This window comes from Protopterus annectens, chromosome 1.part2 (genome assembly GCF_019279795.1).
Source record: "Protopterus annectens isolate FY-2018-M chromosome 1.part2, PAN1.0, whole genome shotgun sequence".
In the NCBI taxonomy this organism is placed as follows: domain Eukaryota; kingdom Metazoa; phylum Chordata; order Ceratodontiformes; family Protopteridae; genus Protopterus; species Protopterus annectens.
The window spans coordinates 1134461567-1134477399 of record NC_056727.1 but is presented as its reverse complement, the minus strand read 5'-3'; positions in this window follow the sequence as shown (position 1 = coordinate 1134477399).

The window sequence follows — 15833 nt, the reverse complement described above, 5'->3', positions numbered from 1 at the left end:
TGGCTAGAAGAAGGACTAACCATAGGACTGGTTGTTTTTTCCATGGTCAGTCTAAAACTGGTGTCTTTTTCTTACAGAAGGCAAGCAACAAATGCTGGTGGCCAAGTCTTTAAAGGTCTATTTTTTCCATAGTAAAACAAAGTAAAAACCACTTTAAAACACTTTAGTAGTCCCAGAAAAGTAAAATAAACACAATTTCTCCACAGAAATATGATTGTCAGTTACTTTATGTAACTTTTAAATTGACAGGAAAAAGAAGTTCCCCAATTTAGAAGTACAATACAGTCTTGCAACAGTCAGTTAAAACACACAACTCTTAGCTTTAAAATAACTTTCCTGAAGATGAAAGTGACAAAACACAAACAATATTTAGAAAATGGAAGGTTTTTACCCAAAGAGAAGATATCTTCCCAGCAAAAGAACAGCATCAAGGTGACCATCAGTCCTCAAAAGCCTTAGATGAGCATACTCTTCATCAACAGTAAAGCTCTGAATGGTTTGGCACCCAAACTTGTCTTTTAGTCATCTCAGCTTAAGCTGCCTGACAGTTTGGGGCTATAGAAGGTACCCTGAATCTTTGGAAGCTGACTGGCCATATTCTTGGCAGGATATAACCCATATAGCTAAGGCTACTGCAGCAGTGATCAAGATGATGAATATCGATGGATCTTCACCTTCCAACTGTCCCTGTATCCAGCTTGGTTGATAAGACCATAATAAGACAATGCGGAGCTTATCGCACATTCACTGACAAACACATACTCTTTAATCAATCAGCCACAGTGTGTGTGAGAGAGAATTAGTTATATAATAATATTGGAGACAAAGATCTCACACAAAGCCTACCAAACTGTGAATACTGCCCTACACAGATAGCGGACCTCATACATATATTTTGGAGCTGTAAATGCTCATACAACTTATGGTGTGCTCTTAAGTTCAAGCTAGAAAAAATGGGGTACGAGAAAACAACTTTATCATGGAAATTTACTCTCCTCCATATTCCTCCTTCAGGATTAAATAAGGGGCAAATACATATTCTCGTTTCTCTGTTTATGTTGATGAAGTACTATATCACTCTAAACTGGAAAAATAGGATGGCCTTGTAATGGGAAGGGTTCAAACATGTAGCCAGAAAGCAACTTTGTGCACATAAATATTTTTTGTATTCATTAGACCAGTAGCCTGAACATAAGGATCTCTGAAATGTATTATTTGATCATATTTTACTATGATGTTACAAAGGATGCACTAGAGAATTTTTTGTCAGGGTTTAGATGAGAGTTGTATATAGTTTTAGGGCATATTGTATGTTGTAGTTGTTAGACTTGCATCTCTGTTTTGTATGTGTATTGGTTTGTAATAGATTCAAAACAAATAGAAAGATGTCACAAAAAAAAAAAAAGATCTCACACAAAGCCACTACAGATAAAATTATTGCCAGAGACAACATTATTTCAAATACTGCAGACAAAACACATACACTGAGAATTTGAAAGCTAATCTATCCAAAACTCAAAGGCCACCTAGATGCAAATATAGTAACAAATGCTCTCATTAACCCCAAAAACACTCATCTCAAGCAATATTCCCAATACAACATGCACCTATAACTCACTGTGTCTCAACTAGCAAGTCCACATGAAAACTTCCACAGAATCCAACATTCAAATTGAGACACACTGATGTACCACTCACTTGGCTGACAAAGAAAAAGGTCACAGCTGCGTATCAGGGGCTGGAATTCACCACATAATTCATGCACTCCAGTCCTTGCGTCTCAAGTACACATATGAAACAGTCATAGAGGAAATTACCTGAGACATCCTCCCTGGACTATATGAAGAGGGACATGCTGAAAAAAATTTGTCTGTAGCAGGTACAATCTTATCCCTGAGCAGCATTTTACCTTCATCTAGAATGATGTCACAATATTAATATACGAAGATTAACGTGAACAATTGGCTTAGCTTCTGGAGTCATTCAAGCAGAGTACTCTCTCTCTCTCTCTGTATATATATATATATATATATATATATATATATATATATATATATATATATATATATATATATATATATATATATATATATATATATATAAATATATTTATTTATATTTATATACTGGGGTGACATGCTAGACAGTCCAAACTGGCTTACCAGGGCTGGCCTGCCCCCCCACCCCAGCAAGTTTTTCATATATTGGCAAAAATCCTTATTCACCCTTGTATGTCATTTTTAGGCAAGTCAGCCTTTAGAAAACAAAACAAAACTCAGATAATATGAAGGTATTGCTGCTTAACACAAGGAGTGTTAACAAAAGATATAGACCCTACAGGCACTCCTGACCCATGAATGCACTGATATATGCATCATCATGAAGACTAGGTTCAAGAATATTGAACACACCCCAGCAATGCAAGGTTTTAATGGCTGCCATGAGTTCAGATCCACTGCGCTAGATGAAGGCACTAAAGGCAGTGGGGTGGGCTTTCTACATCTGTAAGACAAAATTTTGTCTCAAGATTCATTAGCCAAGATATTGATCTGGAATGCCTCAATGTCCAGTTTACATTAACAAAACTCCATATCACATTGCAGCTAACTACAGGACCATCTCAATGTAACCCTTAGCCCATACCTTCTATGTGACTAGTCTGGAAACCATAAACTTTGTGCCAAACACCATTATCCTAGGGGAATTCAACTTCCATCAAACAGGAAACTTATACAACCCCAAGCATGTATGCCCAGAGATTTCTGGACTTCATAAATACAAACTCACTAGACCAGCTAGCCCACACCCCTATTAGGGAAGACAAAATTCTAGAATAGGTTCTCATCAGTTTGGGACTTTTCTGTTCCCTTCTAATTGTAACAACCTCCATAGTCAAGCAGTCCATAAATAAGTCATATTCACCATAAGAATAAAGCCTTAAGCATCCTCCAATATTTAATTATTCAGAGATTATGCTAAAGCTTATCTCTTAAAACAGTAGCATCCACCCAAATCCCCTTTTTCCATTTTTGCCCAGGAGTTAGGGTGTCACTTCAACAGTGACAATCATGTAGACCCAAGTTTTATGCTGCCAAAATTCATCACTTCCTTCCAGTCAGTTGACCCCTATAAAACTGTGAAATCCTTCACCATCAAATTCTATGCACATGTAAATAGCTGCATAGAAGCATCTCTCCCCTCCAAAATGAAAATAATGTCAAATTTAAAAATATACTGCTACAGTGAAAGCAAAATATAATCAGGCCTCAAAATAAAAAGAAAAACTCATTGCAGGTAACAATAAATGTAACCCTAGAAATGCAAAAAAATGCCTGACTTAACAAGGAATTCCAGTCCCTGATAAAATCTATCATTGCTAGATATGAGGTAAAATAGCCACGCTGGCAAAAGATAATAACAAAGCTTTATTTAACAATATTAGAGCAAGCTCAAGAATAATGCTCAAAACTGTATAGAACAAATAGCATGTTATGTCACACACTCTATTCCTAAGGACATATCCAATCTACTAGCAGATAAACTTACCTCTAACATCACCCTCCCACAGACACTCTCACAGACCACATACCAGCATCAACAAACCCCAATGTCATCAAAGCACTATTGAAGACCAAGAGCACAGCCTTGATGTGGGCATAATAAGTTAGCAGGATATATAATGGTCAGCCTACAACAGGACCTGTCAAACCCCCTACAAGGGCTCTTCAATATCAGCTTCCAGTCAAGGTTTGTACCAGACAAATGGTGGAGATCAGAAATCATCCCACTGCAGAAGGTTGGGCATCAACTGACCCAGGCAACTGTAGACCTATACATCTGACGAGTCTTATCTGTAAGGGTATGAAAAGGAACATTTTGGAATTAATAAATAATGTCAACGGCAACTTAATTAACTGGAGCAAGGAATACTCAAAACAAAAACATGAAACCACTTGCTACAGTGCCAAGAACATACAACTCTGAGTCAGGAATACTAACTTTTATAAATGTTAAGCACTTATGCTCCTCACAATGGAACTTCATCAGAACAATCCAAACTTCCATTCATTACATTTAAAAGCATATAAGTCTAAGTCACAGGATCAAAATGCAACCCATCAATAAATAAATAAATAAGTAACAATAAACAATTATCACACTCCTTCCTTCTTAGGTTATTGTATAAAATTCTAAAAACACCAATAAAAAATAGATAGTATAAAACAATAATTACACTTCGTAATGCTTGAGTTTTAAAATACAATTGATAGAGCACATTTTGCTTAGTCCTGGATAATTTGTACCATCATGCAAAAACTGCAAACAGAGTTCACGTCTCTCTAATACTTCCTTAATACACCCACTACAGGGATTACATATTACTTGTTCTAGCACATAAAATACAAAAACATGCCCCTCATTATTCTCAATGTGTTTGGACAATGTATTAATATTGTTCTTTCTCCTGATATCTTAACAGTGCTCATAGATACATTCGCTAAATTTCCTACTAGCTTACCTACATAGAATACTGAACAAAGTTCACATTGGTCCAACTAAACCACACATTTTGTATCATAGGATAAATGACCCTTTAAAATAACAGTTTTCCCTTTTATTCAAACACTGTCCACTAACAAAATGTAGGGCATTGGTGGCAATGACCACACTTAAACTTACTAATTATTTGTTAAATCCTAACCTTTTTAGGAATAATCAAACACACACTTTACAAATAATTTTTGAAAGACCTATAATTTCTATGTGTAATCAAAGGCCTTTCCCCTATTTTCTTTATTAAATCAATATTATCAATAAACAAAGCCCAATTTTTTTTAAGATATGCAAGATCGGGTTACTATCCAAAGTAAAGGTAGTAATGAAGTATTTCTCTTAATTTTTCTGAACTGTATCATTACTAAGGTCCTTTTCCCTCTTATCACCTAAAATTAATGATAAATAAAAAATATTTCTGCTCTTCACCACAACTTCCACTTTGGCTTGACAAAATCAAAAGGGTAACCTCTCCGATAACAAATATTGACTAGGATGTCATATTCTTGCAAAAATAAGTAAAAAATCTGATACGATCCTTGAGAGTCAAATAAGTTGTCCCTTAACCGCTGCTTTTTTCTTGTGTTTGGGATGCCAGCTATTATAATGTAAAACAGAGTTTGAAAATGTTGGTTTTCTATAAATGCTAGAACAAAATCTGTTTCCTCTATAATCTTTTTTAATCTGTATATCTAAATATTTTGTAGTATTCCTGCTCATATTATACGTAAATTTCAAAAAGTCAACAGGCAATGGTATTATTGACATATCCAATAAATCATTTAATCTCTCCTGTGTGTCTGTCCGCAAGATGAAAATATCATCTAAAAATCTAATGTACACAGACCAAGAGCTTTGAAATTCACTGTTAAACAAAATATATAGTTTCCCAGTCAGCTTTGACAAAACTGGCAAAATAAGGGCACATGCTGCCCAGTTGCTATAACTGTTTTTTTTTTGTCTAAACAGTTGTCTCCCAAAATAAATCAAATTGTTTTCATTGCCATATCCAGTAAGAAAACTAAACCATTTAACTTAGAATCGGAAAAGGCATACATATATTAATGCATTCATTAAACCATTGACACCCAATTTCATGGGGAATAACCAAATACAGATCTTTAACATCTAAAGTTAAGAGAAAGCATCTGAACAAAAATCCACTTTACTCATCTGTGTTAAAAAATCCCAAGAATCTTTACAAATATGTGAAATACTTTCCAGTTCTCCTTTAAGTATGACGTTCTGAAATTTTGCCATAAAAAGCATCTTAGACCTAGTTACATCCACAGTAGGTCTTAACGGTGACTTGTTTATGCTTTTATGAATCTTAGGAATACCAAATATATTAGGTAGCAAAAGCCTATCATTTAACAAAAAACAAAAAATCATCCCTATCACTTTCCATTGAAACATGTACTCCAGTTGTAAATCAATTTTACTATATGCAATGTTAATTTCATTACATGAAACGTCCTCATAAGTATCCTACATAAGTAAGGAGTTGATACGATTTGAATAGACGATCCTGTCCATAATAACCAACCCACCCCCCCCCCCCACCTTTGTCAGGTTTCTTAACTCTCAAATCTCCATTTCAGCATGTTATTCAAAAGCTCATGTTCATGTATAAACAAATTATAATATCTAAAAGCTTGTGGTCATTTTAATAAATGTCTGATATCAAGCTCACATGCCTTTTCAAAAACCTGCAATGCATGATGTTCGGGGGATTAAAAGTACTGGGTCAACATAGACAAACCTTTGGAACAACCAATCATCCTACTGCACAAAAGTGGGCATCAACTGACCCTGGCCAAGTCTGACCAGCGTCATCTGTAAGGCTATGGAAAAGATCATTATGGAATTAATAAATAACATCAAAGGTAGCCCACATGCTCTCACCTTAAACCAAATCAGTTTTGTCAAGGGCATGTCTTGCCTACTTAATCTTGTTTACTTCATTGAAAAGGTTACCAAAGCATTGGATGAGGGAATATCTGTGTAGACCACATATCTAGACCTCACAAATCCATTCAGTGCCATCTCCCATGCAGACATACTCGATAAACTCACTCAACTAAATGTAAATCCCTATTTAACTCATTGGATAGCAAACTGGCTCTCAAATAAGACCTGGGAACTTAGGGTCGGTGGCTCTATCTCTTTCAAAAGACCAGCCGCTAGTGGTGTACCTCAAAGTTGTGTCTTTGCGCCACTCCTCTTGGGAATCTAGGTCCCAATAAACTAGACCCAATTGACCACATATCCAACACCTACCCCTCCTTTAACTTTCAACCAGTACCAACATCACTTATCCGATCCTTAATCAAGAAACTGAAACCCACCACCCTGTCAGCAGACCTGCACCCTGCTGAATATCTTCAAAAAGATGCAGCTGTAATAGCATATCCCATCTCAATATTAATCAACAGAACTATCTGAGAAACATATATCCCCTCCATCTGGAAAATTTCACATGTAATTCCTCTCCATAAAGGGGGTAATTCCATGATCTATCAAATTACAGGCCCATTGCCATCCTGTCACCTCTGACTAAAATTATGGAAACATGTATCCATAAGAAACTCTTACATTATCTCAATCTGTACAATCTACTAGCCCCCTGTCAACATGGATTTAGACCCCATCATAGTACCACCTCAGCCCTTCTCTCCTTCTCTGACAATACATCAAAATTGTAATAATAACACGCTCTCCTCTGTCCTCTTTCTTGACCTATCAAAGGCATTTGATATGGTAAACCATCAACTACTGCTGGCACACTAAAAACTCTCACCATAGATAACTTGGCAATACGCTGGTTTCTATCCTAACTGGCAGACAGCATGCTGTGCTATGGAAGGACAGCTTATCCTCCCTACTGCCAGTCACCCTTGGAGTGTCTCAAGGGTCTATACTAGGATCTCTCCTATTTTCCATTTTCATTAATGATCTCCATACAGTCATCCCCAAAGCAAACTGCATTCAATATGCAGATGACTCTACCCTAATCTGTTCTGCCACCTCCCCAATAGACCTACAGACCTTATCCCAAAATACTTTCAACAAAGTAGAAAACTGGCTCACTGACTGGCATCTTCTATTAAATCCAAATAAAACAAAACTGCTACTCTTCACCCCCATTGGGAAAGTCCCATTGCCATCATGTACCATAACATCTAATAATGGCACCATAATTTCCCCAGAAGCTAATACAAAACTATTAGGTCAAATTGTCAACAATAACCTTACGTTTAATGCTCACATCAACAGAAACATTAAAACAGTCAATAAGAAGCTAGGATCTTTATATAGGATTAAGTCATTCCTAACCCCAAATGCCGGGACAGTGATTGCCCAAACACATTTACTATCAACCCTTCTTTATGCCTCCCCAATTTATACAAGCCTAAGTAAATCTGACCTCAAAAAACTAAATAGCTGCTACAATAACAGTCCTTGGTTTTGGGAGGTCTGAGGCTTCTTTTTGGAACCTCTTGCCATTTCTTCTGAGGAGAAAAATCTGGATCTGATCCTTTTTCTTCCTATTCGGATTAAGAACCTTGAATCTCTTCAAGAAAAGGGGTATTTCTTTCTTTTACCAGAAACTACTTAACAAGTAGGATCAATAGCCTGAATAAAACACTAAGCCATACCCAATTAACTAATGTCTAAGGAATTTTAACATAAAACTGGATGAGAAGTTAGAGAATCCTTTAGAAAATTAAAAAAAGAAGGGCTGAGAAATCGTAGAGATTTCCTAGATCAGATTACTTCTTTCATCAAACTTTTTGATCACCTCTGTAGCAGAGGGGCAAAAAAACTAAATCTCTATTCAAAACAGAATTTAATATCTCATTTTTAACATCATCTGGGAGGTTCTGAGAATGCAGCCATGGATACCTCCTCTAAACAGTACCAGTGTCTATAGTCCTGCAAGAAGTGTCAGAGTGATACACACACTGTTAACAATGAGTAGTGACCTCTGCAATAAAATAAATTATATTATTTACAGTTGTTTTTTCCTCACAAGAAGGAACTACAGATAAAACATTCCTCATTATTTCACAAGCTTTAACATTATAGACTGACAGTTTAAAATTCTGAAAATCAAAGATGCAGGTGGATACACTTTTTTCCAATACATATAAATAATTTTCCCATCCTTATCAGAAAAAAAAGGGTTGAAATAAGTATTTATCAGCAGCAGGATCAACTAAAGCTGTAGTTGCTTGATGAGGTTTCTTTCTTCCTATTTAGGAGCAGCTGTCTGACTGTCAGGAAACTTGTAGGCAGTAACCCACACATTCTCTAAAGCAGACAGAATGGGGGAATGGGTGTAGGTTCTGGAAATTCCTTCTGTAACAACTCATAGTATTTTCTGAGGAACTGAGAAACCTCATTGTTCTCCAACTGAAAACACTGGCACATTCTAGCTACAGTCACAGATAAACATAAACCCCAAGGACAGAATCAGAAACTCATCTCTCCTCGAGTCTGAATTAGAAGTCCAAGGAGAAAATCATGGATTTGTCCCTTTTTCTTCCAGTTCAGATACAGATTGTTGGATCTCTTCAGAAAAACGGATATCCTAATTTCTTTTATCAGAAATTACTTTACATGGAAGGATCAAAAGCCTGAATAAAACCCTGAGACAGACCCAGTTAACTACTGTCTAAGGAATAGCAAAACATGACCCAAACAGTCCAAAACAGCCCCAGGAAAAAACAAAGCAGATCCAAATAAACTTGCCCTTGATGAAAGGTGACTGGAATAATTGAAGACACAGCAAATAAAAATAAAATCTTCTTGTTTAATATACAAAGGTGAGCGCTTTCGCAATGACAACCATTGCTTCATCAGACATTTCTTACAAATTCTAACCATTCTTAAATACACCATCTAAAATTCAAAATAACCAATCCTACTGGTCTGTCAATTAATTATCTTAAATTAAGTGTGACAATGAAAATGTATTCTTAAAGCAACAGTATAACAATGCAGCTCCATATGCCATAATCTAGGCAATATAGCTGACAAAACTGATGTTTATGGGGCTATTTTAATTTTCTGGATTTAAGGACTGGTTTAAAGGGAACACTATCATTCATAGTTCCTTGCATGCTCCAAGCCTCAAAATCCATTTCACTTCCATATTTTCTGTTGAATTCACAATATCTCCTGTATAACGACATTTAAACAGCACTAGACACATGCTTAGTCTTCTGTTTCTTTTTAACAGGATAAATAAGGCCAACCATGTTTCTAATGGGAACAGAGGCTTCCATAGGGATAGGACCAAAAGTGGGAAGCATTCCCTGTTCCTCCCCAACAACCAAGAATGTTTCTCTCTTGTCCACTGAGGTGACCCCAGCATCTGCAGAGGATGGAGTTAACCCCCGGTCCATAGTGTTTGCAGGTGTTATACCAGAGGAATCTGGGATAAAACATGGGTTGTCTGAGATACGACAAATGGCCACAGCAGAGTCACACAACTGCAGCTGAGGCAAACTGCTAGCCTGCTGTTGTGGGAAAGACTGTTTGCTTAAGTTTTCTTTTTTGTGGCTAGAAGATGGACTAACCATAGGACTGGTTGTTTGTTCCATGGTCAGTCCAAAACTGGTGTCTTTTTCTTACAGAAGGCAGGCAACAAATGCTGGTGGTGAAGTCTTTAAAGGTCTATTTTTTCCACAGTAAAACAAAGTAAAAACCACTTTAAAACACTTTAGTAGTCCCAGAAAAGTAAAATAAACACAATTTCTCCACAGAAAGATGATTCTCAGTTACTTTATGTAACTTTTAAATTGACAGGAAAAAGAAGTGCTCCAATTTACAAGTACAATACAGTCTTGCGACAGTCAGTTAAAACACAAAACTCTTAGCTTTAAAATAACTTTCATGAAGATGAAAGTGACAAAACACAAACAATATTTAGAAAATGGAAGGTTTTTACCAAATAGAAGATATCTGCCCAGCAAAAGAACAGCATCAAGGTGACCATCAGACCTCAAAATCCTTAGATGAGCATACTCTTCATCAACAGCAAAGCTCTGAAGGGTTTGGCACCCAAACTTGTCTTTTAGTCATCTCAGCATAAGCTGCCTGACAGTTTGGGGCTATAGAAGGTACCCTGAAGCTTTGGAAGCTAACTGGCCATATTCTTGGCAGGCTATAACCCATATAGCTAAGGCTACTGCAGCAGTGATCAAGATGATAGATATCCATGGATCTTCACCTTCCAACTGTCACTGTATCCAGCTTGATTGATAGGGCCATAATATGACAATGCAGAACTTATCTCACATTCACTGACAACCACACACTCCTTAAACAATCTTCCACAGTGTGTGTGAGAGAGATGTAGTTATATAATAATATTGGAGACAAAGAACTCACACAAAGCCACTACAGATAAAATTATTGCAACAGACAACATTATTTCAAATACCGCAGACAAAACACTTACACTAAGAATTTGAAAGCTAATCTATGCAAAACTCAAAGGCCACCTAGATGCAAATAAAGTAACAAATGCTCTCATTAACCCCAAAAACACTCAGCTCAAGCAATATTCCCAATAAAACATGCACCTATAACTCACTGTGTCTCAACTAGCAAGTCCACATGAAAACTTCCACAGAACCCAACATTCAAATTGAGACACACGGATGTACTGTATTGGCTGACAAAGAAAAAGGTCACAGCTGCGTATCAGGGGCTGGAATTCACCACATAATGCATGCACTCCAGTCCTTGCACCTCAAGTACACGTATGAAACAGTCATAGATGAAATTACCTAAGACATTCTCCCTGGACTATATGAAGAGGGACATGATGAAAAAAAATTTGTCTATAGCAGGTACAATCTTATCCCTGAGCAGCATTTTACCTTCATCTAGAATGATGCCACAATATTAATATAAGAAGATTAACGTGAACAATTGGCTTAGCTTCTGGAGTCATTCAAGCAGAGTACTCTCTCTCTCTCTCTGTATATATATATATATATATATATATATATATATATATATATATATATATTTATTTATTTATATTTATATACTGAGGTGACATGCTAGACAGTCCAAACTGGCTTACCAGAGCTGGCCTGCCCCCCCACCCCAGCAGGTTTTTCATATATTGGCAAAAATCCTTATTCACCCTTGTATGTCATTTTTAGGCAAGTCAGCCTTTAGAAAACAAAACAAAACTCGGATAATATGAAGGTATTGCTGCTTAACACAAGGAGTGTTAACAAAAGATATACACCCTACAGGCACTCCTGACCCATGAATGCATTGATATATGCATCATCATGAAGACTAGGTTCAAGAATATTGAACACACCCCAGCAATGCAAGGTTTTAATGGCTGCCATGAGTTCAGATCCACTGCACTAAATGAAGGCACTAAAGGCAGTGGGGTGGGCTTTCTACATTTGTAAGACAAAATTTTGTCTCAGGATTCATTAGCCAAGGTAATGATCTGGAATGCCTCAATGTCCAATTTACCATTAACAAAACTCCATATCATATTGCAGCTAACTACAGGACCACTTCTACATAACCCTTAGCCCATACCTCCTATGTGACTAGTCTGGAAACCATAAACTTTGAGCCAAACACCATTATCCTAGGGGAATTCAAATTCCATCAAACAGGAAACTTATACAACCCCAAGCATGTACGCCTAGAGATTTCTGGACTTCATAAATACAAACTCACTAGACCAGCTAGTCCACACCCCTATTAGGGAAGACAAAATCCTGGACTAGGTTCTCATCAATTTGGGACATCTCTGTTCCCTTCTAATTGTAACAACCTCTATAGTCAAGCAGTCCATAAATAAGTCATATTCACCATACGAATAAAGCCTTAAACATCCTCCAATATTTCATTATTCAGAGATTATGCTAAAGCTTATCTCTTAAAACAGAAGCATCCATCCAAATCCCCTATTTCCATTTTTGCCCAGGAGTCAGGGTGTCACTTCAACAGTGACAATCATGTAGACCCAAGTTTTATACTGCCAAAATTCATCACTTCCTTCCAGTCAGTTGACCACTATAAAACTGTGAAATCCTTCGCCATCAAATTCTATGCACTTGTAAATAGCTGCATAGAAGCATCTCTCCCCTCCAAAATGAAAATAATGTCAAATTTAAAAATATACTCCTACAGTGAAAGCAAAATATAATCAGGCCTCAAAATAAAAAGAAAAACTCATTCCAGGTAACAATAAATGTAACCCTACAAATGCAAAAAAATGCCTGACTTGGGCATAATAAGTTAATAGGATATCTAATGTTCATCCTACAACAGGAACTGTCAACCCCTACAAGGGCTCTTCAATATCAGCTTCCAGTCAAGGTTTGTACCAGACAAATGGTGGAGAGCAGAAATCATCCCACTGCAGAAGGCTGGGCATCAGCTGACCCAGGCAACTACAGACCTATAAGTCTGACTAGCCTTATCTGTAAGGGTATGAAAAGGAACATTATGGAATTAATAAATAAGGTCAAAGGCAACTTAATTAACTGGAGCAAGGAATACTCGAAACAAAAACATGAAACCACTTGCTACAGTGCTAAGAACATACAACTCTGAGTCAGGAATACTAACTTTTATAAATGTTAAGCACTTATGCTCCTCACAATGGAACTTCATCAGAACAATCCAAACTTCCATTCATTACATTTAAAAGCATATAAGTCGAAGTCACAGGATCAAAATGCAACCCATCAAAAAATAAATAAATAACAATAAACAATTATCACACTCCTTCCTTCTTAGGTTATTGTATAAAATTCTAAAAAACACCAATATAAAACAGATAGTATAAGACAATAATTACACTTCGTAATGCTTAAGTTTTAAAATACAATTGACAGAGCACATTTTGCTCAGTCTTGGATAATTTGTACCATCATGCAAAAACTGCAAACAGAGTTCACGTCTTTCTAATACTTCTTTAATACACCCACTACAGGGATTACATATTACTTGTTCTAGCACATAAAATACAAAAACATGCCCCTCATTATTCTCAATGTGTTTGGACAATGTATTAATATTGTTCTTTCTCCTGATATCTTAACAGTGCTCATAGATACAGTCCCTCAATATCCTACTAGCTTACCTACATAGAATACTGAACAAAGTTCACATTGGTCCAACTAAACCACACATTTTGTATCATAGGAAAAATGACCCTTTAAAATAACAGTTTTCCCTTTTATACAAACACTGTCCACTAACAAAATGTAGGGCATTGGTGGCAATGACCACACTTAAACATACCAATTCTTTGTTAAATCCTAACTTTTTTAGGAATAATCAAACACACACTTTACAAATAATTTTTGAAAGACCTATAATTTATATGTCTAATCAAAGGCCTTTCCCCTATTTTCTTTATTAAATCAATATTATCAATAAACAAAGCCCAATTTTTGTTTAAGATATGCAAGATCGGGTTACTATCCAAAGTAAAGGTAGTAATGAAGTATTTCTCTTAATTTTTCTGAACTGTATCATTACTAAGGTCCTTTTCCCTCTTATCACCTAAAATTAATGGTAAATAAAAAACATTTCTCCTCTTCACCACAACTTCCACTTTAATTGGTTTGACAAAATCAAAAGGGTAACCTCCCTGATAAAAAATATTGACTAGGATGTCATATTCTTGCAAAAATAAGTAAACAATCTGATACGATCCTTGAGAGTAAAATAAGTTGTCCCTTAACTGCTGCTTTTTTCTTGTGTTTGGGATGCCAACTATTATAATGTAAAACAGAGTTTGAAAATGATGGTTTTCTATAAATGCTAGAAAAAAATCTGTTTCCTCTATGATCTTTTTTTATCTGTATATCTAAATATTTTGTAGTATTCCTGCTCATAGTATAGGTACATTTCAAAAAGTCAACAGGCAATGGTATTATTGATATATCCAATAAATCATTTAATCTCTCCTGTGTGTCTGTCCGCAAGATCAAAATTTCATCTAAAAATCTAATGTACACAGACCAAGAGCTTTGAAATTCACTATTAAACACAATATATAGTGTCCCAGTGATCTTTGACAAAACTGGCAAAATAGGGACACATGCTGCCCCCATTGCTACCCCTGTTTTTTTTGTCTAAACAGTTGTCTCCCAAAATAAATCAAATTGTTTTCATTGACATCTCCAGTAAGAAAACTAAACCATTTAACTTAGATGGGGGAAAAGGCATACATATATTTATGCATTCATTAAACCATTGACACCCAATTTCATGGGGAATAACCAAATACAGATCTTTAACATCTAAAGTTAAGAGAAAGCATCTGAACAAAAATCCACTTTACTCATCTGTGTTAAAAAATCCCAAGAATCTTTACAAATACGTGAAACACTTTCCAGTTCTCCTTTAAGTATGACGTTCTGGAATGTTGCCATAAAAAGCATCTTAGACCTAGTTATATCCACAGTAGGTCTTAAAGGTGGATTGTTTATGCTTTTATGAATCGTAGGAATACCAAATATATTAGGTAGCAAAAGCCTATCATTTAACGTAAACAAAAAATCATCCCTATCACTTTCCCTTGAAACAACATGTACTCCAGTTGTAAATCAATTTTACTATATGCAATGTTAATTTCATTACATGAAACGTCCTCATAAGTATCCTGCATAAGTAAGGAGTTCATATGATTTGAATAGTCGATCCTGTCCATAATAACCAACCCACCCTCCACCTTTGTCAGGTTTCTTAACTCTCAAATCTCCATTTCAGCATGTTATTCAAAAGCTCATGTTCATGTAGAAACAAATTATAATATCTAAAAGCTTGTGGTCAGTTTAATAAATGTCTGATATCAAGCTCACATGCCTTTTCAAAAACCTGCAATGCATGATGTTCGGGGGATTAAAAGTACTGGGTCAACATAGACAAACCTTTGGAACAACCAATCATCCTACTGCACAAAAGTGGGCATCAACTGACCCTGGCCAAGTCTGACCAGCGTCATCTGTAAGGCTATGGAAAAGATCATTATGGAATTAATAAATAACATCAAAGGTAGCCCACATGCTCTCACCTTAAATCAAATCAGTTTTGTCAAGGGCATGTCTTGCCTACTTAATCTTGTTTACTTCATTGAAAAGATTACCAAAGCATTGGATGAGGGAATATCTGTGTAGACCACATATCTAGACCTCACAAATCCATTCAATGCCGTCTCCCATTCAGACATACTCGATAAACTCACTCAACTAAATGTAAATCCCTATTTA